Source organism: Gallinula chloropus, assembly GCF_964237585.1.
Source record: "Gallinula chloropus genome assembly, chromosome: 1".
NCBI lineage: Eukaryota > Metazoa > Chordata > Aves > Gruiformes > Rallidae > Gallinula > Gallinula chloropus.
In genome coordinates, this window is record NC_140085.1 from 142,620,874 (window position 1) to 142,643,490 (window position 22,617).

The following is a 22,617-nucleotide window of genomic DNA, read 5'->3' on the forward strand; positions in this document are numbered from 1 at the left end:
AAAAACTGAAAAAGATAACTTTCTGAAAAAATTATAGAGAAATATCCTCAGCTATTTTCCTGCAAAAAAGGTCAATCTTGATATTTTTATAATGAAAAGAGCAGGGAACTATTTGAAGGAATTCTCAGCTGGTATCTTAGTAGTTGTGAATCCTCTTATTTCTCTTGCAGGATGCTAGCAACTGCTGCAGACTGCTTCTTCCAAATCAGAAGGGCAAGAAGAATTACAAAAGAGGACAGATTTAACCAGGTTACACCCATCTGGGACAATTAGGAAGATCCAGTGTACCTCTGTTCTGGGTACCATCAGTGATGAGAGGGACTAGTAAGTAAGGAGACATAAAAACAAGGATATGTTAGAATTACTTGTTCTTACTGTATTGATATCTGCTGTGCTTCCTGGCTCTTTTTCTGCAGTCATGTTAGGAAAGAAGGAGCTTTAGAATCAGATGTTCCAACATTAGGAAGTCAGCTAAACTAGATTGCTTTCCCATTGCTTATCTCCTTATATACAGAGTGATTTGATATCTATAAAGTTAATAAAATCTGAAGTAATATTTGACATGTGTTCTTAAAATCAAGGTGAGGAGAGAATATGTTGCTGATCAAGTCTTTGTTCTGTGGTTAAGTGCCCATGATTATCCTTTGGAGAGCATTCAAGAAACTTTTCGGTGTAGCCTTCCCAGTACAGAACCATATTAAATGAAGGATTATAAACCCATCTCAGTAGATGACAGGAAATAGCCAGACTTGTTGGCTGGCCAGCCATCTCTCCAGCCATTCTCGAACTCTCAAAAGCAACCACAGTAATAATATGGACTTGTTTCCTCCAATACAAATAATGGGTCAGGCATTTTATTATCCTTACCAAATGATAGAAATACAACTGTCCTAAGAAAATTATGTAGGAGAACAAGATGAAGGATGTATTTTTTTGCCTGAGACAAACCCGAGTAATTCAGGTAAGTGGGGGAAAATTGTTTTAAGAACTCCCAAGCCCCATGCAGGGTCCTCTTTGTTAGCGCACACCACACATGGTCAGGTCAGGTTGTACCCCGTTAGTGCCCTGGGTGGTTCCCCATTGCTATATGCTCACACAGCAGTGCTCATTCAGTCACCTGCTGAGGCCTGCAGCACTCACTTATTTCCACCCCAATGATGATATGACCTTACCCACTATCAGATGTTGGCCAATATGCCAACAGGTGATGACCTGTCACCTGATGATGCTAGCACCTGTCACCTGGTAACAAGGCAAGATGTTTAGGTCTACAACCTTATTCATTAGGAAGTTTGACATCACAGAGTCACAGAATCACATGTGGGATTGGAAGGGACTTCAAAAGGTCATCACCCCCCTGCCAGAGCAAGATCACCTAGAGTAGGTCACACAGGAATGTGTCAGGTGGGTTTTGAATGTCTCCAGAGATGAGACTCCACAACCTCCCTGGGCAGCCTGTGCCAGTGTTCTGTCACCCTCACAGTGAAAAAGCTTTTATATGTTTATATGGAACCTCCTGTGCTCCAGCTTGCCCCCATTGTCCCTTGTCCTCTCACTGGACATCACTGAGCAGAGTCTGGCTCTGTCCTACATACGTACATACATACAGGAAGCACATCTCCTCAAGCTATGTTAAGTACCTCAGAGCTTCTCCAAGAGCATAGTAATATTTAAAATGACTAGCAGTATCTTTGATGTAATCCTTAGCTCTGGTAAGTTATGTTCAAGGAGAGATAAAGCCTCAGAACGACAGACTTAGCCAGCTAATTCTGTAGTGTGATGGAACTCTGCAGAAATGATGAAGCTCATATGGAAGCCAGTGCTTTTGCATGGGTCAAAACAGAGGAAAAAAAAAACAATTTGGGGACCTATGGACTATGACCTTTCTTGCCAACTTCTGCTTGAAAGATTGAAAACGTTCTTTGGAGCGTTTAGAACGTTTCTTGTGTTACTATGGGATAACAAAGCATGTTATATGTTCAGGCATAACCTGAACAGTGTTGAGTTTCTGCTGTGGAAACACAGCCTTTTGAAGGCTGTAACTAGTCTACAGCCAAAAAAGAATCTAATACATAAGTCTGTTGTGAAGGCAGTCTTGTGAGCACATTAAGGAAATACAAGGGCAAGGGTTTCTTTAAGCTGGCTCAGGAACCAGTTTTGGTACCTTCACTCAGAAATCCCTTTCCTCAAGAGAAATCACAGTATTGTGAGTTAGTACGACCCAAAGCTATATATTTGCCCTAACGTCAGATGCAGAGATGAGAATGATGAACTATATAAATACACATGAATGTTCTTTGCTTTGTCCTCCTGGGTATGCTCCCTGGGTGCTTCATGCTGTGGCAGTTTTCATCTGCTAAAGATATGTCCTAACAGTTGGCAGTGAACAAATGTAGCTGAAATAAGGCTTCTCGAATAACTTTGGAAGTTGAGGAATATAGTACCTGACGGAAATTGCACAAAAGCTTTAAAATTTCATGTGTTATGCTTACTTTTCTGTGCATATTCTCTAGCTTGATAGAGTAAATTCACATGGCATGACTGATATTCATGATCATCTTTTTTCAATACTGCTACCCCCTTTTCTTCCTTCTCATGTCATTTTCTCAGAAGCAAACAAAACCCTGTTTGACTTGGCTTGGGTTTTTGTTGGTTGGGTGGGGTTTTTTGTTTTGCTTTTGTTCTCTCTTTCATGTTAAACATGTAAAGGAATGAATTGTTTGGGGGTTTTCCTGCAATATGAAATAGTAAAAACCATGTAACACTGATAACGAACACTAACCAATAAGTCCACCTTCACCCCAGGATAATGCTATTTGGCAATTAACTGCAAAGTGGTATGTAAGCTAACTTGTGACTCATGCATTTCAGTTTAGCCTCACCAGACAAACAGACCAGGAAACAGATTCTTCCTCTCTCATTCCACCACATCTTCAGCAACATCTGGTGTCCAGGACTGTCTTCTGGGGTAATACTTTGAGCATGACAGCTGTGGTGGTTTGATCCTGGCTGGAGGCCAGATGCCCACCAAAGCTGCTCTGTCACTCCCCTTTTCAGCTGGACAGGGGAGAAAAAATACATTGAGGCTTATGAGTCAAGATAAGGACAGGGAGAGATCATTCTGCAATCAGTGTCATAGGCAAAACAGACTCAACGTGGACTAAAAAGAGAAAAAAAAGAAAAGAAATTAATCTAATTTATTGCACTGCACTGCACACCTAGTGAAACCAGAGCCGGATAATGAGTACTTCCAGATCCTAAAGCACCTTCCCCCACCCGTCCCTTCTCACTTTAGACATGATTTCACTCCCTTCTCCCTGCCCATTGTGGCACAGGGAGGGGCAGGGGGAGAATGGGGGTTTCATTCAGCTCCTCACAAGATGTTTTCCTTTGTAGTGGGGCTGGGGGGTTGTGGGGACATTCCTCCCACCCTTCCCCTGCTGCATGAGGTCCCATCCACAGGATCCAGTTCTCCATGAACTTCTCCAATGTGAGTCCTTTCTGACAAGGCTTCAGCTCCTCACCTACTTCCCCAGCGTGGGTCACTTCCACAGGGCACTGACCTTCACCCCCAGACTGCTCCAGCCTGGTCCCCTGTGGAGTCACAAGTCCCATGTAGCAAACCTTCTCCGCCATGGGTCGGTCTCTCCACAGGTTGCTGGTCCAATGTGGGCTTCCCATGGGGTCACAGCATCCTTCAGGTGTCTCCACTTGCTCCAGCGCGGGGTCCTCCACAGGCTGTAGGTGAGATCTCATCTCCCCGTCATTTTCCATGGACTGAATGGGGACAACCCACTCCACCATGGCGTTCTCCATGGGCTACAAAGGGATCTTTCCCTCCAGCACCTGGGATGCCTCCTCCCCCACTTCACTGACCTTGGAGCCTGCACAGTTCCGTACTTACATCTTCTCATTCCCTTCTCTGGTGGCAAAAAGCAGCTGCTTGCATTTTATTTCTCCTAAATGTGATTCCCAGAGGTGCTGTGACCATTGCTGATGGGCTCAGTTTTGATCAGCAACAACTCTGGCCTTGAACCAGCTGGTGTTTGCTCTGTGGGGCCTGCAGAGAGCTTCTGGCTGCTGCTTGCAGAAGCCACCCCTGCAGCCCCCTCCTCCACCAGAACCCAGCCACACAAAACCACAACAGCCCAAAATGCAACCTGTGTACAGCAAATCTCTTTGAAAGGTCATTATTGAAATATTTCTCATGGAAACTTGCCCTGTTCTTTTTTTTTTCTCAACTTTACAGTGAGTATACATTTTAATGAAGATATTATGAAAAGCAATGGGGTGAATTTCCAGAAGACAAACCTATAGAAAACCATTGACTCTGTAACTCTTGCTCTGAAAGAACAACCCATAATGATGCAGCACATGAACAAAGAACTAAATTACCACAATGTTATAAACATAATATGGCTAAGAGTAGCCTCAAACCTTGATCAGTACCTACAGGCTTCTTGGATCCCAGTGACTGCATCCAAGTCCTCTGGTTCTGTGTCCCTGCAAAGACCAGAACAGCGTGGGAGGCTTCCCATCCACACTGAATACTCCTCAGATGTCTTGTGATCCATATTTTGGTGGTTGATCCCATTCTAGAGCTCCATTTTAGCAGAAATAAACCATGAAGTCACCATATTAACCCTCAGAATCAGGTAGAAGAATGAAAAAGGTATAAAAATATCTATCAGTCATTGTCCTTATATGTTTTGGAGACAATCTGATGAAAAATGTTGGTCTAGATAAGAAATAAAGGGGCCACATCTAAATCATATTTCAAGCTCAAAATCTCTGCCTCCATGGATAGTTATAATATTCTTACCACAAAGCAGAATAAAATTATATCAAGGTCAACTTCACAGAGTGGGTTTAAACAGTAATTCATATTTCTCACTCTAGTTTTTTTAAGTTTGAATGTGTCATTTATGCTTGTGTTGTAGTGAGCTATATAGAAGGATTGAAATGATTGAAAATTACATGATTATCATTGTAATTTAGCACTCAGTTAATGAAGGCTTGAACTGTTGTCCATATTGCCATGGTACAGTTAGCAGGTATCTCCACTGAATACAGTTTACATTTGCAAGAAACTGAGTTAGTAGTAAAGGTTAATCCACTGCCATATAAACATTTGATCTAGCAATGATCCCATTAACCTTTTTCGTATGCAGAGATTAGGAATAAGCAGCCAGCAAAATACTAACCTTATTTAAAATTGTAGAACTGTGAGTACCCAACAATTTTTTTATTCTTCCATGTAGGGCCAGAGTTTAAAGGCTTCCTCCCCTGCAAAGTGATCAAGCCAAAGTCTCACAGGTTTTATTAATGTATTAAAACAACGTTGCAGTCAGCAGTTCTGTGAAGGAAACAATTTAAAATACAAGTTTTCATCTCAGTTGACTTGTGTCTGAATCCTACCTTGACTAGAAGAGTTAAGAGGGCTTCAGAGGTTCCTCTGAGTGGGCTCTCCAGCATAGCCTTTCACCAAGAACTTCAATGGGACTCATGCCACAGTCAGGAACTGAACCTCCCAGCAGCATGAGTAGGAGAGAGCTCCTTCCTTTGCTGGTCCTAAGGGTGGAGCTATCATGCCAGGTTTTATCACATTAACAGCTAGAAGTTTCCAAAATTCATGTCCTCTCGTTAATGAAACCTATCTGCTTTCCAATGGATGGACTCTGGATAGCTGCACTGCTGTGAGCTTTGTAACTGTAAGGTCTTGGTGGAAAATAAATGCAGTCAACAAGTGTAGCTGCAAAAGACAACTCCGTTCCTGAATGCAACAGCTTAGATGTCTGCACATGAGGCCATTAATCACAAGATCAGGGAATAATTTAGGTTAGAAGGGGGTTCTGGAAGTCATCTGACCCAATCCCCACTCAAATCAGGGAGAAGTTCAAAGTCAGAGCAAGTTTTCCAGTACTTGTTTATTTTGTGATATCGTTCCATGGCAGGGAATGGTACACAGGAATGAGCAGTGTGACAGTAAAGCAGTGACATGCACATGGAATTATAGTGAATGATGGTTGCAAAGGATGGTCCTACATTTCTATACCCTACATTCTTTGGTAGTCTACCTCTATCTTCAAACCCTAGAAGGAAGGCAGCACTTATTTATTTGCATTTTCTTTAAACACAGACTATTTTGGCATGTTGCCCTAAGAGGTCAGCTTCATTATTTCAGGCATAGAGCATCCCATGTAGCAATAGGTGCTAAAGAATGAATACAAAACAACAAATAATTTCAACCCTGACAAAGGAATAACCCATAAACCAATACTGTGGCTGATTTCTGAATAATAAATTTAATCTTTTACTCAGGAAAAGCATAGTAGATAATATGCACCTCTGTTTTGCAGATTACCTCATTCAACTTTTAAGTTACAAAAATAGAAAGTATTTGCAAAAAAAGGTTTTATGTCTGTTATGAGTTTGTGCAGCACCCAACACAAAAGGCAAAAACAAAAGGGAGAAACAAATAAACTCTGGAGCTTTTGCAGATCTTTTGCCCTGTGCATTCTCTCACCTTTGTATTTCAGTAAAAAATAGCTACCATAGGCTATTTCGAAATCATTCAGCTGCCTTTGGAGCTTGCTCTGACCATAAAGAGATGATGGCAAGGTGAGGGGCCAGGGCAATGCAGAGCCCCTGAGCGCATCCAGAGAGCCCTTCGAATAAATGAGACCAGGCCTGCGGCTGCGGCCATCCAGGTTCTATTTGGTGCAATGCACCCACGGCCACACACGTTCCTTCCAGGAGAAACTGACCCCAGGAACACCAGTGCCACCAGCTGAAGTGCAGCCAGCACAGTGGGAGGGCATCTGTGGCTGGTGGCAGAGAGGTGGTGGAGACTGCTGCTATGGTGGTCCCACACTGTCACGTTGCATCCTCCTGGGTGGTTGTTCCTGGCAGGCCTTGCATCCATGCAGGGACCTGGCAGTGCTCCTCATCCCTCTGCATGAAAGAAGATGTCCCTCTGCATAAGCAGCCCATTTTGGTCATTCTCTGCCTCCATCTATAATGTTAGCTGAAGCATATTTAAGATGCCACTGTTGCTCAAAGATGGAAATCTGCAATTAGGTTTGTTTAATGATAATTATTACCACAGATCACGGTGACGATGTGGATAGAAGTCTTTGCCATTGCTGTGGCTTCACCAAATGACTCATGTTTATTTCTCTGTTATGGCAGCAGCAATGGCAAAAAAGTAAATGTCTGTACATTTTAATGGGCTTGGCGTAGATAGCAATATATTTGCACTTACATCTAGCTAATATGCACTTGCTAGACTGCACACTTTATAATCTGCAACAGAAGTTGGCAGCCTCTCCCCACCTCTCAGCTAAGATTTAATGGAAGGTACTGCAGTCTGCTATTAATAGCATCATTTCTCCTAGCTACAGCGCATGGGCTAGCTAGCATACCATGAAGAATTGCCTTCATACAGCAGCTAGAAAACATAGCATTGTCATAAATAGCAAATCAGGGATGACAACATAAATGAGCTGATGACACCTTTTGACTGATTGCACATTTCCATTTGCTTATCTACTTGTTAATTTGAAAATTTAATTATTTCAAAAGAGTTTCTAATCATTACAGCAAATTAGTGAGCTGCTGTTGCACTACACATTGTTAGACCAATCTGACTAGTAGGAGCAGAATTAAATAACAGAAAATAGTAGAAAACTAAACAAGAAAAAAAATAGAAGTTCTTATGACAAGTGTAAGTTTACTGCACATTTCCCCATTGTTCAAAAGTAACAAACAGCAGGAACAGCCTACTTTTGAAGTCCCTCTTTTGAAGGGACTGATGCCTGTTTGATAAATATTTGTCATGCACCCTTGCCTTTGCCCCACCAGAAGGCAGGGAATCATATACACTATGGTGACCTATATTGACATAAATGTCAATGCTGACATAATCTGTGGCAGTTCTTAGGTTAGAAAGGACCTCTTGAATCCTGCCTTCCTTGGTTATCTAGTAAATTGCCATCAGTCAGTGACATCATGCCAGGCTTTTAAGGAAACACTGGTCAAATCAAAACCTTGCCAAGCACAAGTAGTTCCTGGTAATACATCATTCAGGCTGTAAAATGTCCAGTAGTTTTTTGCAACAGAAACAATGTCACAGCAGAAGGGCTAGCTCCGGAGCATGACTTAAGACCCAAGCCCCCTTGGCCAAGCCAGGAGACAAGCAGCTCTGCGATGTTCAAGTGGAGGTGAGGAGGGCAGGCAGCTGTCATCCCACATAGACCGCTTTGTGGCTCACCACAGTGCCCAAGACACCTAATAATCTGGGTGAGTTGGTTTGGATGAGTCAGGATCTTCACCAGCCAGATGAACCAGGCTGCTGCACATACATCATGCTGCCATCATGGCAGAAGCCTTTAGCAGGCACTTTTTTCAAAGGATTTTATAAAGTTCCCAAAGCAAACTTGGTACATTTTCCCCTCCTTTCTCATTTTAAACTGAGTTTTCAGACAACCATAGGTCAAAGAAAGGAGAACAAGCTTTCACGCCAAATTCAGCAGATAATTCAGAAAATTAATTTTGAAAGTTACAAAAATAGACTTAAAGTGTCTTAAAAGCAAAAGCACTGGGTGTCCTTTGGCTCCTTTTTGATCTCTGCTTGACTGCATCAATAGTGAAAACACCTGAAGAAAAGCTCTCCAGGAAGGAAATTTTTGTTAAAATAGTTGGTTCTTGTGGTGAGTGCTAATAGGGCTGAGGTGGGGATCGCTGAAATGCACAGTGGAGAGAAACTGTGGAACACACCTGAAGTTGAGTCCACAGTCTTTCCTGAATTATATTGAAAATGCACTCACTACCCTGACCATGTCCTGACCTGGTCACGAGACAGGTCGATGTAAATAAATGTGATCTTTGAACCAGGGAATTATGCTCTGTCCTCAGAAAGATTTTATCAGGGAGGAGGTTGGGAGAACCTCATTTTCCATGTTGTGTTTTTTTCCTGCCAAGCAAGAAGGAAGGAGCTTCATCAAGGCAAACTGCTGGTTTGCTCATCTACCACTGGGTTCATGCTGATGGGTCTCCACTGATGGCCTAAGACTGCTGGAGCTGAGGGGCATTGCCTTGGTAGAAACTGCCTTGAGGACTATATACCAGTAAAAGAATTGTCTAGAAGCAGACCATTTCTCCATTCTGCAGAAGACAAAGCTAAACTGAATTTAATCTGAGAAAGGGATGAAGCATTGGGGTTTACAGGTGACTGGACTCCCTGAGACTGCAAAAGTGCTGCACTGGAAATAATTCTTGGTGAGTTCAGTCAAATTTAATCTGATTCTTCAACCAGATTCCCTGGGATTATCTTGGATTCCTTCTTTCAGGGCAAATGGTAGATCAGCCTGGCTCCATGCGCAGGTTGCTTCCCAGCCCCAGAGCCCTTTGCAGCCTGGGGACACAGACTTGCGTTCCCTTTCTTACATGTCACTCATGTTTCCTCTCGTGCTTATTGCACCAGGTGAAGAAACAGTCTAACACAACAGACTTTCCTTATGTGGTCACTCTGGACAGGGTACAAACAGTACCGAGTCTGGAGTGTAAAACTGCCCAAAAATTCTCTTGTCTTTGAGCTGGAGTACTCTGCTGCCTAAATTAAAACACACAATGTAAGTTACTGAGAAAGGAGCCCAATCTCACCTAGTGCTTTATGCAGTTAATAGAGGGCTATAGGTACAAATTAGATGTCCTAACTAACCTATATCTTTCTGCAGACAATGCAAAAAGCTGTGGAAGTTGATGACCTAGTTGCTCTCATCTAACAAGTTCATACTAACGCTGTCCTAATCTCATGCTGAGACCCCATATCATTCCTCACAGACTTTTATTTAATTTGAGTTTTAAGGCATCCTTTCACAGACAATCTCTATCTCCCTAAAAAGCATACTTTTTATCATGATTGTTAGAATACTTTTATTTTTTTAAAATATCAATCTCCTCTGATGGTGCTTAATCCTCTTTTTTATGTCCGTGTCCAGTCCACAGTTAGGTCTTTCATTTTTTGCAGCTACATTCACATGGTTGGAGGCTGTTTTGACATCCCTATTCAGGCTTTCTTAGAATGACAGACATTCAGGTTCCCTCAGTCTTCCATCACACAACAGATCTCTTGTTTGACCTGATCGCTCTTGTCTTCCTCGAAGTTATTTTCAACTTTTACCCTCAATTTTCTTAGAAAGCCATTCAAAACCATGATGCAGTCTGCTTTTGGAGACATCTCTTCTGACTGGAACAAGGGAAAAATCACCTCACTTCTTTTACATCTAACATTGCCTGCTTATACAGCCAGCAAGGTTTGTGCTCTCCACAGTGGTGTGAGGCTGGTAAGAAGCACACCCAGGAAGCACCATTTCATCCAAATCACATTTCCTTTTCCATAGCTGCCTGTGCTCTCTCTTCTGCTTTGTGTGGGTAGTTGATTATTTGTTTGGAGATGCAGACCTTTTCACCTTTACTTAGTGAGTAGCACCCCATTTACTTCACACCAGCTTCTTGCATTGCTCCACTCCCCATGAGCACCCTGAGCTATGGTCCCAACCTCCAGCGTGTTTGCTATCCCTCTTCCCTACACCTGCCACCCCCCAACAGAGTGGTGTCTGCTGGCTGACTCTCTCTTTCTCACATCTTTTAAAACATTGTGGAAAATATTAAATAACATAAGCTCCAGAGCAGACCCCCTCCCTGGTACTGGAGATTAGTGCTTAAAAATCTAAATCTTAGACAGCCACATCATATGGTCTGAGCACAGTGGGCTTTTTCAGGGAGGGTTCACCTAACTGTCCCAAACACCTCTCTCTGGACCCATGAATCTTTCAAGGGGTGCATGCTTCTTTCCTGTGATATTCGGGCAGGCCAAGCAAAGGAATTAGCTTGCATTGAACACTTTGTGATCCTGTGAGTGTGGCATACAGTTTCTACCTTCAGGTACAATGAACTACAGTCCCCTCACCACCATGTCACCCAACACAACCACACCAGCACAGCCTACAACTGTCCAAGGGCTCTTGGGAAGGTGGACATCAGGAACCTATGCCACAGCAGGTCATCCAGCCTCCAAATTACATCTGCAGCCATAGTCTATGGGCCAGGATGAATGATGCAGCCTGCGTGCTCTGCCATTTCATGTAAGAAATTCAAGTGACCACCAAAAGCCCTAGCAGAGTCAAGATACAGGATCCATCACCATCTCACTTCCCTGTGGGCTGCAAACCTGCCACAAGTGAAAACCCACAGGGCTGTGCCCCGGAGCTCCTGTCAATTTGAGGCTACAACACCCTCCCTAGAGCTTTGCTTCATAATTTCTCGTGCATTTTACCCTAGCTTTTATTTTCCTTCTTTTACGCCTTTTGAGTGATTTGCTGTTAGATAACCGTGTCTAATGAGTCTAAAAAATCCTACGAATGCATCCAAGAGGCCTTGTTTTATTTACAGAGATGAAGGGGCTGATCAGCTTTTCTGGAAAAAAACCCATGATTTGGGGGAAAAGGGTCTCTGCCAAAGCTGCTTTACAACTTGTTTGCTTTTTAAACAAAACCAAGACTTTAAGTAAACTTGTGCGTTGACACAATGTGCTGCTTTCAGAGTTGCTGCTTTTCTCTGTGTTGTGACAGAAGTGGACAAAACTGCTGTTTTTTTCCTCAGCAACAGAGGTTGCTTTTCCTAAAAATGTAGCTACATTCTCACATAAGGACATAATTCCCAAGCTAAAAACTATATGAACTGGCAAGGAATAAAAATATATAAATCATAATGCAAGGAGAACCAGGAGATTAATTATTTCTGCAATCCACATTTCTGATGAATACGATGCATACCTTTCTGAGCAAATATTGCTGTCTTTTTCCTGGTAATGGTAGCATAATGCAAGCCTCTCCATCTAATAGCAGAAATTAATAGAACATTTCTTTCAATTAGGCATATGAAAAATGCTTTTCAAAACCAAGCCACCACATAGAGTTAGCTTTTAGAGCAGAGACTATGTGATCTTAATTCTCCTCTCCTTTGCTAACTCAGTTTACACAAATTCAGTTTATATACCAGTCCATCCTGGTCACCCCTTTGCTCCTCCTGGAAAGGACTTTCAGCAGAAGCATCACACACAAAAGGAGAGCAGGAAGGGAGCATGAATGAACAGAGGTTTCCTAACAAATATACAGTGCTGCACCACATACAAATCTCTGGGTCTCATTCCTGCTCTGGGAAGCCTCTCCCATCAAAACCAGGAACTTTCCCCATCATCATCACAACAGAAGGGTGAGGTGTAGTGAGCTGGTTTTGTCCATGTAGCAGCAAAGCAGTAACACCAGCAAGGATGCCTAACGTGGGGAAGCTGGGACACACACTTTCCCCATTCACTCCTTCAGCCAACAGACATTAAAAAAAAAAAAAGAATCACTAAAAATGAAAATTTACCTGCTTGTTTTGTTGAGATTCATTAGCAGATATGTGCTGTGAAACAGGCTGTCCTGCCTCGATAGCAGCACTCCCCTTGTTCCTTAAAGAAGCATTAGGATCCTGCTCCCATAAACCAGACTAGCAACTGCCTGTGGGTTTGCCACTGATTTCTATGGAAGCAGGATCATTCTTCACCTGAAGTATCTCTGCTCTGAGATACAGAAATAGTACGTGGGGAAATTCAACTGCAGTGGTTTTGCTGTTAGTGGTATTATTAATGATTTAGATTATCTCCTTAAAGTACTGAGCGATAGACAGCACAGACACACAAACCCTAAGCTAAGGACTCAGCAGCAGGTTAAATGACCACTAATAATTAACTGCCCCTCTTTTAAAAGGCTGGGGCTTTGAGGATTCTCCTGGTGAGGAAGAGATGGGGACATGAGGCAGGACTTGGTTTTAATAAATTAAGAGAGGCTGACAAAAAGCATAGTCATTGCTGGTTTGCTACACTGCGAGCCTTCAAGGATCTCTAGAGATCCCTGTGTCATCACAAATGATCAGCCTTGAAGTTTAGCCTGAGTTAATCCATCTAAAAGAACTGGTGAATACTCTCTTGATCTGTAATGTTTATAGGCTTTGGAGAGGGAACCACACAGGGATTGATTTAAAGCCTCAGATGCACAAAACCTTGCAGGTATACACTTAACCTTGAGCTCCAACTTCTTTTTAGGAAAGCAGCTGAGCATGTTGTGTTAATCTCACTGACTTTTTCTAAATCCTACTGTCTCCCATGGAGCCTGCAGGTATTACTTAAGGGCCTTGCTGAAGGGTCTTCTCCCTTCCACAGCACTTCTGGTCCCGGAGTTTCTGCTAGCTTCACCAACTCCTGTTGCCATTCCCCTTTTTATTGTTTCTATTTATAGGGTTTTTGGTGAGAGGCTGCCAATAAATCATATATTGATTGATTTATTTTCAGATTACTTTATTTTGAGATCTCAGCTGTACTCCCTATAATTTTTCTAATACATACAGTAAAACATTCTTTCCACCAGTGATTTATTTTATGTGATGTCATTAATGTGTCTCTAATATATGGCTACTCAGCTGCATAGTTCCTGCTCCATCTGAAGATCAGCTCAGGGCTGATCTCACTTAGTTGAAGGGAAACAAGACTCTCTCCTGTGAGCAGGGATTAACTGAGGCTCCTAAACACCCAAAAGCAATTCAAGAAGATAGTTAAAGTCCCCAAGAGTTCAGAAGGGACTCTACTGGTACATTTCTTGCTGAGCAGAAAGGCACAGTGCTGAGTCCTGTCCCTCTGTCTCCTTCCTGCCTTCCCTTCACTTTCCTACTGGGGCCTCCCTGGTTTCTAGCTCCCCTTCAGCCTACACAGAGGAGATCACATAATGATAGAATGCCCTGCGTTGGAAGGGACCCATAAGGATCATCAAGTCCAACTCCTGGCTCCACACAGGGCCGGTTAAGTCAAAGCATGTGACTGAGCACATCTTCCAGATGATTCCTGAACTTAGTTGAGCTCAGTGCTGTGCCCCCTTCCCTGGGGAGCCTGTTCCAGTGCCTGACCACCCTCTCAGTAAAGAACCTCTTCCTAATATCCAATGTAAACCTAAAGATGTTGTACCTAAGCCGTCTTCTCTGTCTTCTGTTTCTCACACAAGGAGCATCATTGATTTCCTTGTCCAAAACCAAGACAAAGCAAGAAGAAAGCCTCACATTTTTGAGCTCTGAAACTAACCTTGAAAATATGGTTTCCCTAGCTCCACAAGTAATAGCGAGTTATGCTTTCATATCTATATCCCAAGCCAACATCACTGAAACATTCATCAAAAGGCTACTACGGTAGGGCTTTGCAGCCCACCAGGATATTCCCTCTGGCTATGTACGCAAATTACAGGTGCATACTACAGCACACAGGGGGTACACTCAGTGGAGTATCATCCAACTTAAAGAGAACAATGATGGGGGAGAAAGGGAGAAAGGGAGAAAAGGACAAGGGCAGTACATTAATGAACTCTAGTAAATCAGCGTGTGTAACCACATAGCCTCTTCAAAAAGACAGCAATCGGCACCCAGCAAAATAACTCATTGCAAAAGAGATGTCTCTTTTTACAGCTGTGGTTATTGCTTTGGCTGCATGGGCATTGTGTGCAGTGTATTTAGAGATAACATCTGACACATTTTCTCTTTTCTAATAAAGAAAGTGTATTTTAGTCAATGGTATTGATTTATTCCTTTCCTTGCTTAAATAGGAGATTGTCATTTAATCAAGATTTTCCTGTCAACTCAGAGGTAAAGTAATGAACTATTTTATTGACATGCTTTTCCTTGTAATAGCTGTTCTCAAGCTCTCCATTTCATTGTCCAGAATACACTTCCCTGTAGCGCTGTCCTTTTTTTTTATTACATTTATTTTATTTTGCAGCAGTGAGCTAGTTAGAGTTTTATTGAAAAACAGCGACAAAACCCAGCACCTTCCCAAATATATATATATGAGTCTGTGGTGAATGTAGGAACTTTTTTCTTCCTTCACTTAGAGCAGAAAAATTATGCTGCAACAAGAATTTCTTTAATTAATTGGTACGAGTGATTTTCACACAACTGCTCCTGCTGTGCGACCTTTTGCCACAGATTAACTTTTATATCCACTTTAGCCAAAAAAATAAAAAAAACCCAACTAACAAGTAGTTCAATAACCTCTCTCTCCACTCGACCAAGCTGTTCCTGCAATCAAACTTTTTATTTTTCCATACCCAGTCATTGTAGGAAAATGGACCGGTTGTGAAGAGATAAAATAAAATATCATAGACCATCACTTCTATTTTCCTGTTTGTTTTCTCAGCAAAGGTTTTGGCATGTCCTTGCTGTTTCTGATGTAGATTACAGATCCATAATGGGACTTTGCAGTAAGACACTGGTTCATTTTCCATGTGGTTAGAATTGCTTCATGCTTTATTTCTCAAAAGAGCACAATGGGGATTAGAAATAGCTTCAACATCTCATTTTTGGAGATCTGCTGGTCAAGTGACATTGCTCTGGAGTCATGAATGCCCTGTGCCCAAAAGCCAGACATGCAGAGCCTCCCTGTCCCTCAGCCTACAGCCCAGAGGTGTCCAGGCCGCAGCCTGGCAGCCAGACATGGCCTAGCTGCCTGGACATGGCCCCACGCTGCTTCCAGCTCCCCACGGGCAGGGGAACTGGTAGGAACCTGGGAGGGTTCCTAGGGATCAGTGAAGAAGAAGATAACCAACACGACTCCTGGCCTATGTGTCTAAGGGATTTATCATAAATGTTATGTTCTCTGCTTATCTTAAGGTCTGATTTGTCAGAGAGAGGTGGAGGCTCTTGGGCACTATTTCTAGGCCTTGGAATTGAAGATTAAAGCTCAAAAATGTGAAGCAAGAAAACCCCAGAAGTCCAGAAAGCACTTGATCATTAAAAAAACCCCAACAAAGCAAAAAATATTTTTTTAAAGCTTACTGAGCCAGTCCCATTATTTTGGAAGGGGCACATAATGATTTTTGAATGATTCAAGGGAACAACAGTGACCTGCTGTTAACAATGACATGGAAAAGATGGTCTCTTCACCTTCCCCTCTGCACCAGCCCTGCCTGAACCATTCCCCATCCTTCCAGTGGAGACAGGATTTCGTCCAGCCTTCCATAGTGTTTTTCTCTGGTCTTGTCTGTGTATTAACAAAAAAAACACGTTTATATTCAGGGCAAAGGAGTCTTGCTGTAGCGTCCAGTCTCACAGGAACTGATTAGTTACCTGATAAAAAAATAATTAAAAAGTCAAAGGAAAGATTCAAGAGATACTTCAACACTCTGAGTATACTCTCAACAGGATATGTCTATATAATTCATTGTTTTAATACTTTTAATGTAGACTGTTTTAGAATAGGTTTTCTCCCTTCCCCTCCTATTTCCTTCCCTTCCTTTTTTTCTCCTTCTCCTCTCCTCTCCTCTCCTCTCCTCTCCTCTCCTCTCCTCTCCTCTCCTCTCCTCTCCTCTCCTCTCCTCTCCTCTCCTCTCCTCTCCTCTCCTCTCCTCTCCTCTCCTCTCCTCTCCTCTCCTCTCCTCTCCTCTCCTCTCCTCTCCTCTCCTCTCCTCTCCTCTCCTCTCCCCTTCCCTTCCCTTCCCTTCCCTTCCCTTCCCTTCCCTTCCCTTCCCTTCCCTTCCCTTCCCTTCCCTTCCCTTCCCTTCCCTTCCCTTCCCTTCCCTTCCCTTCCCTTCCCTTCCCTTCCCTTCCCTCCACTTCTTCCTCCTTTCCTTTCCTTTCCTTTCCTTTCCTTTCCTTTCCTTTCCTTTCCTTTCCTTTCCTTTCCTTTCCTTTCCTTTCCTTTCCTTTCCTTTCCTTTCCTTTCCTTTCCTTTCCTTTCCTTTCCTTTCCTTTCCTTTCCTTTCCTTTCCTTTCCTTTCCTTTCCTTTCCTTTCCTTTCCTTTCCTCTTCTTTTTCCCCTCTCTTCCTTTCTTCTCTATCAATCACCTTAGTATGGTTTCAGTTTCTTTGTTGCCTGAACCACGAGGATGTAAAGGCAGTAGAAACAATCCATTTTCTGAATTTTCCTGGAACAATGCCTTGTAGATTCAATTACTGTACTCTCCTTTTCATATTCAGACGTGATCCACAGAATGCCTGAACTATGTAAGCAAGAGGACACGCACAGACACACGACTGAGGTGGCCTCTGCAGCATACAGGTCAGGTAGCAGAAGATCTTCTCTCCTACTGGCACAGCTGCTGCTCTGGTATTGCAGGCAGCACCAGGTTCAGCCCAAGCAGAGGTAAATGTTAGTCACAGGAGCTGCAGTTCAGCTGCAGAAATCCTTGCCACCTGATGCCACAGGTGCTCGATGTATCAGGACAAGTGCATTGAGGACAGATGCCCACTTCTGGTTCACAAAGTTCCCAGTTCTTAGAATATCAGAGCCTAGGTGAGTTCTGAGGAGGTATGAATACATTCGCCTTCTTCTTGTCTTCCTAGGCATCTGTTGTGGACCACCAGAAAGGCATAATATTTGGCTAGATGGGCTATTCATGTGAGGTTTTTCTAACGTTTGAGCAGCCAGGCAAAAGAAAAGTTGACAGTCTTGAGAACGTGAAGTCTTGCAGCTCCAGGCAGCAGGATCATCAGTGTCAACATTTCCCAAATGGCTTGCTGCATGGCCCAGCCAGAACCCAATCTCCTTGTAACACCGTGTGGAGAATTGCAGGATGTTTAGTTTTGATTCCAAATGTGAAAGAAAGCAAATATCAAACTCCTCCATGAAACAGAATTGCCATTCTCCATCCAGCTGCATTAACTATTCATGACTTCACAGCACACAGAACTTCGTTTCACATTCCTTTAGTGTGCTGCTTCCCAAACTGTGCTAAATGTTTCACAAGTGCTACAGAAACAGCCTCAGAGCAGCGTGCCTGCACTGCCCGAATATTTTAGTGGTTCCTCCTCTGCTTGCCAAGACCAACAGCTTTGCCAGAACAAGCCCTGTTTGGTGTACCTGCCCTAGGATCTGTTATCCCATGCAGCTGCCTCATTAGGAATCACAACTGTGAAGGAACCCGAAGGAAAAAAGGGGCCTGATCTGACAGGGTACACACCACTGATCTGTGCTTTAAACAATGCCTCAAGAATATTCACAGTCTTGGAGGAAGGATGTCAGGAAGGACTTCTGACTCACAAGATGGACCAGGACATGCCCCATGTTAAGTGGGCTCATTTTCCAAGGGCCATCCACGAGCAGCAGGTGCAGCAATACAGGAGGAACCCTCTGAGAAACCAAGTGGAGCTGGAGATCTAGCAGGGATTTATTTTGATCTGTTCTGATGCTGTGTAAGACAGCACCTTAAAAAACAGTCGGTAGAAAATAACATTGCATTTGAGAAATGCAGATTTCCAGCAAATCTTCTGAAAACAAATCTTTCCATGAGAAGAGACTGAAGGTTCCTGTCCAAGGTCCCTGCTGCAGAAGTCCAAGCTCTCCAGATGAACCTAACAGAGTGCTAGAGGTCTGACCATGGAGTGTCTTACCCTCAGCATAAGATACCCATCCCTGACCCTGAATTCTTTGCTGAGAACAAGAAGCAAGCCAGCCAATTATTCTGCATTATAACATGTTAGAAGATGTTTATAGGAATAATTTCTAAACTACACTGACCTGATGAAGAAGCTTTTAATCAGTACCAACTGAGGAGATGTCTGAAACATTTGCTTGGACCTAAAAGGCTTGGCTCTGTGCAGTAATCTGCTGCTTTGACTTCCTGGGGCCTCTCTGGAAGGACAAGTGAGACCCTAAACAGACTGTTTTCAAGAGCAGATTTGCTTTTCTTCTGTATGCAACACTAGCACAGGTGTTTTATGATCCTCTTCTCATTTGTCGTTTGAGGAGGTATCTTCCTCCCCTTTCTTCACTTAAAAGCCTTTCCCTCTAATCTTGCTTAGCAGAAGGTTATTTTCCTTCTGGATAAATAGGAGTGTCTGCAGCCCACAGCAGCTCTCTTTCAGAGAAACCTCACATCACATGAATCTAACATTTCTTCTGCCAAAAGTTTGTTTTCAAAATCCTGCTTGCTCCTTCTTTGCATTCAGTGTTCACAAGACTCCTAAGAAAGTCACCAGCAGCCCACTCCTCCAGTCTTACTCTTCTCATCAGGTGTTACTTCTGTCACCAGCAGCAGGTAATGGAAAGCAGCTTTCCCCAGGTGGGACCCAAAGTGTCCATCCTGATAGCCATGTCTTCTTTTATGCTTTTTTCGCCTTTTTTTCTTCTTTTTATCCCTACATGCAGACATGCCTAACTTGGAGTCACCTTTCAGAAGCGGCTGCTGTTTTACTATCTTCCAGATGAGGTCTCTCAGATTCTGGTACCCTTACCTGCTTGCTGTCCATCCTTATCTCCAGTGTTTCTTCAGAGAGCAGTTAGAAACACACAGCAGCACCTTGTCCAATAGTTCTAGCTTCCTTCCCCCAAATGGTGTATCTCAGTACAGCTCATATCCCCAGCCACTTCATGTAGGTAGGAACTTTCCAAGTCCAATACTTTCAGTTTGCTCTTCTAATGGAACTGTGAATATTTCTACCTGAGTCCTTGCAAGGCAAAGAAAAGCTGTCCTTGATCCCACCAGAGCCACTGCTATGCCCATACTGACTCCTCTGCTGATTCTTTGGTCTCTCTCCGCAGGCAAAGGGGACAGTGCACAGCAACACCAGCAGGGCATGTGAGACAAGCTGTCAGGCGAGGACTGATGGCCCTGTCACCTCCTTGCAAGCTGCGCCTCCAAGTTTCATCTCTCCCAGAGTGCCTAAGCCCTGGTGTCTGCAGTGGGGTTTCCGGCTCACCCGCTGTAGGTGGGAAGCGTCACTTCCTTACCTCGCACACGCGGACGGCGCGCAGCCTTTGTAGTTGCTCGCTGGATGCAGATTACAAAGCCTGGCTCGTGGCTGCACCCTTTTGTAACCTCAGCATCTGCCACTGTACTTTGCCCTGGTGCCCTGCCCTTCCCTGCTGCTGTCAGGCTTCTTTCCTTTTTGTCTGTAACTCAGCCCATTTCTCTTTTCTAAGCGCTTTTTTCTATTGCCCTGTCATTAAAATCCTACTGACCTCTCCTGCTGCACATTAAGCAACCTGACTAACTCCCAGTAGATATCCAGGTCTCTTTGTCCAAGTTCTGTAACAAAAGGACTACCTGATATTCTGCACACTATACATTCAATATGCCAAATGGAGTGAAGAACACAGATGACATTCACTTGCAGACTGTTCACTTCACATGCCCAGATTTTCTGGTACCTGCCTCCCACACCTGATAAATTCCTCTTCAAGCATAATTTGTTTTGTTGTAACTGTATTTGTTCTGGCCTTTCTCAGCTGAGAACAGCAGAGTGGAAGGCCAGGCCCAGTTAGGACTCCTGCATCCTGCTATATCTAAATCCTTGGTGCCTCATTCCCAGTGAGTGAAATCCAGCATCAGGCATTCACCAGGACTGGTGGGCACCTCAAACCAGCAACTCAACAAGTCCACTGTATGAGCAGACCCAGAGCTGCCATCAGCTTTAGACTTTCCACAGCTGGACAGATGTGTAGGGAGGGGAGGATGACCTAGATCAAATTGACTTCAATCCTCTCTTTTCTATCTAACTCAGAGTTCATAAGAAATTCTGAAGAGTAACAAAAACAAACAAAGCACTAAAAAGGAGCCTCCCCTTAGTTCTTTTTTCCTCAAAACTTCATATTGGGTTCAGGGGGTTGTTCCTGTTCCAGCCCCGTGAATACAGAGGCTTGTATTCCTTTCAGGTGCAACTGAAAATAAATGCTAATATTTTCAGCCTTCTCTCTCTTTCAAGTCATAGAACATGTAATTCTACACTCCTGCAATATTATATTTGGCAAGGTCTGAAGCACCATCACAGCCTATAAACTACAAAAGAAAAATGATTCACGATTAGGCATTTCTGAAGGCAGAACCCAACCATACATTTTGGAGGTGCTTGAATTTCACAGCTCTGCCTTTTCAATATTTGAGGTCCATTTTGGAAAAACCTCTGTTCTATTTCACTTCCAATTATTGGGTGAGCTGAAAACAAAAGTAAAATTTGCTCGCTTTCCACAACAGTGTATTGCAGAATCTGCTTGTCTTGGTTTAAACCTCTTGAAGCCCAGTGCTGTTTCCATTTCTATCCCATTCTGGTAATATTTTGCTTCAAAATGGGTAACAATCTTTTCCAGCAACATTTAATGGAATTGTAGGCAACAAAATATCCCTTTTTGAGGAGTAAACCTTTTCCTCTTCAGCTATCTAGGGCATGCCACGGAGGATCCTAACTGGAAAACAGAGTGCAATGCAAATTTTCAATAAACAAAGCATACTTGGATTAGAAATGTTGATTAGATTCACCAGCAAAGTTCATTTCTAGTGTGACACCTTTCCATAACACGTGTTCACTACAGGAGAGTGGTGACCCAGCACTCTGTTCACGTGGGTTTCTATTCTGTGGCTATATAAAGGCACAGATGAACGCAGAGGGACCGTGGCTGTCTTTGTGTGGTCTGTGGACTGTCCGGGCCTGAGTCAGCTCCACTACAGAAGGTGGAAAGCCAGGTTAAGGTGGAGCTACATCCAAGCCAGTAAGACCTGCTGGGACCTCTGTTCTACCATTGCTGTCACCTCCTGGATCTGAGCTGCCTTGTGTCTGCCTAGCCTAGTGCATGAGCAGAGCCATCCATGTCTTGAATGTCTCCTTCCCTCCAGAAAAAAAACATAAGCCATTATAGGCCAGAAGAATCTGCTGCACAGTTCAAGCAATGATCAGTACTGTGAGCAGAGGGCAAATCCTCATTTCTGACAAGCAAAGAAAGAAGCAGAAATAGCTTGTTTGCGTACCCAGCCTACGCTGTGGAGCACATCTCAGTTCCCAGTGGAGCACATCTCAGTTCCTCACAGGAGCACACTGCCCTGGGAAACCAGTTGAAGTTTTCAGTTCAGCAAGGGAAGCTCAGGCATCCCAGGCAGGAGGAGGCAATAGGTCACCATGCTTTGGCTGTGTTGAGCCACTGCTTGCAGTCTCCCCATGAACAGTGCAAACAGGACAGGGTGCCAGCAGGTAGAGCCGTGCTTGTCCTGAGCAGCAGAATCCATCAGGAGGGCAGCAGGACCCAAAGTTATTTCCCCACAGAAAAAGCCTGGCTGGTGCAGAGCTTGCTGTGGTGTATCACCTCCAGATCTCTGGAGCTGGTGATGGTGTCCAGAAGGATGCTTCCAGATCAGTCCAGCCAGGTTTCAAACAACGAAAGCCAGCAAGCTTGATATGATGGGGAATGCCAGGCTGCAGGAATCCCTGCCTGACAATGAGGGCAGACAGCTGCCCTGGGGAGGAGTGCAATTTCTGCAGGAGCTGCTGGGTAGTAACTAAGAAGCAGTTGGATCCCTGGTATAATCGCACCTCATCCAGCAGAGTAAAATCCAGGCCTAGTATGCTGAGGCTGTAAAATCCCATGGAAAAAGAATTGCTACTAGGTAAACAGCACTGACTAGCTACCATCAAACTCAAGATCAGAAACTGCCAACAGCTGAGGACAAGGGCTGCCTGCAGCTCGACAGGGCTCTCTGACACAGCACTGCGCTCCCACCAGACATTCAAGAGAATGGCCATCCCTGGATGCGGGCACTGTGTCATGGC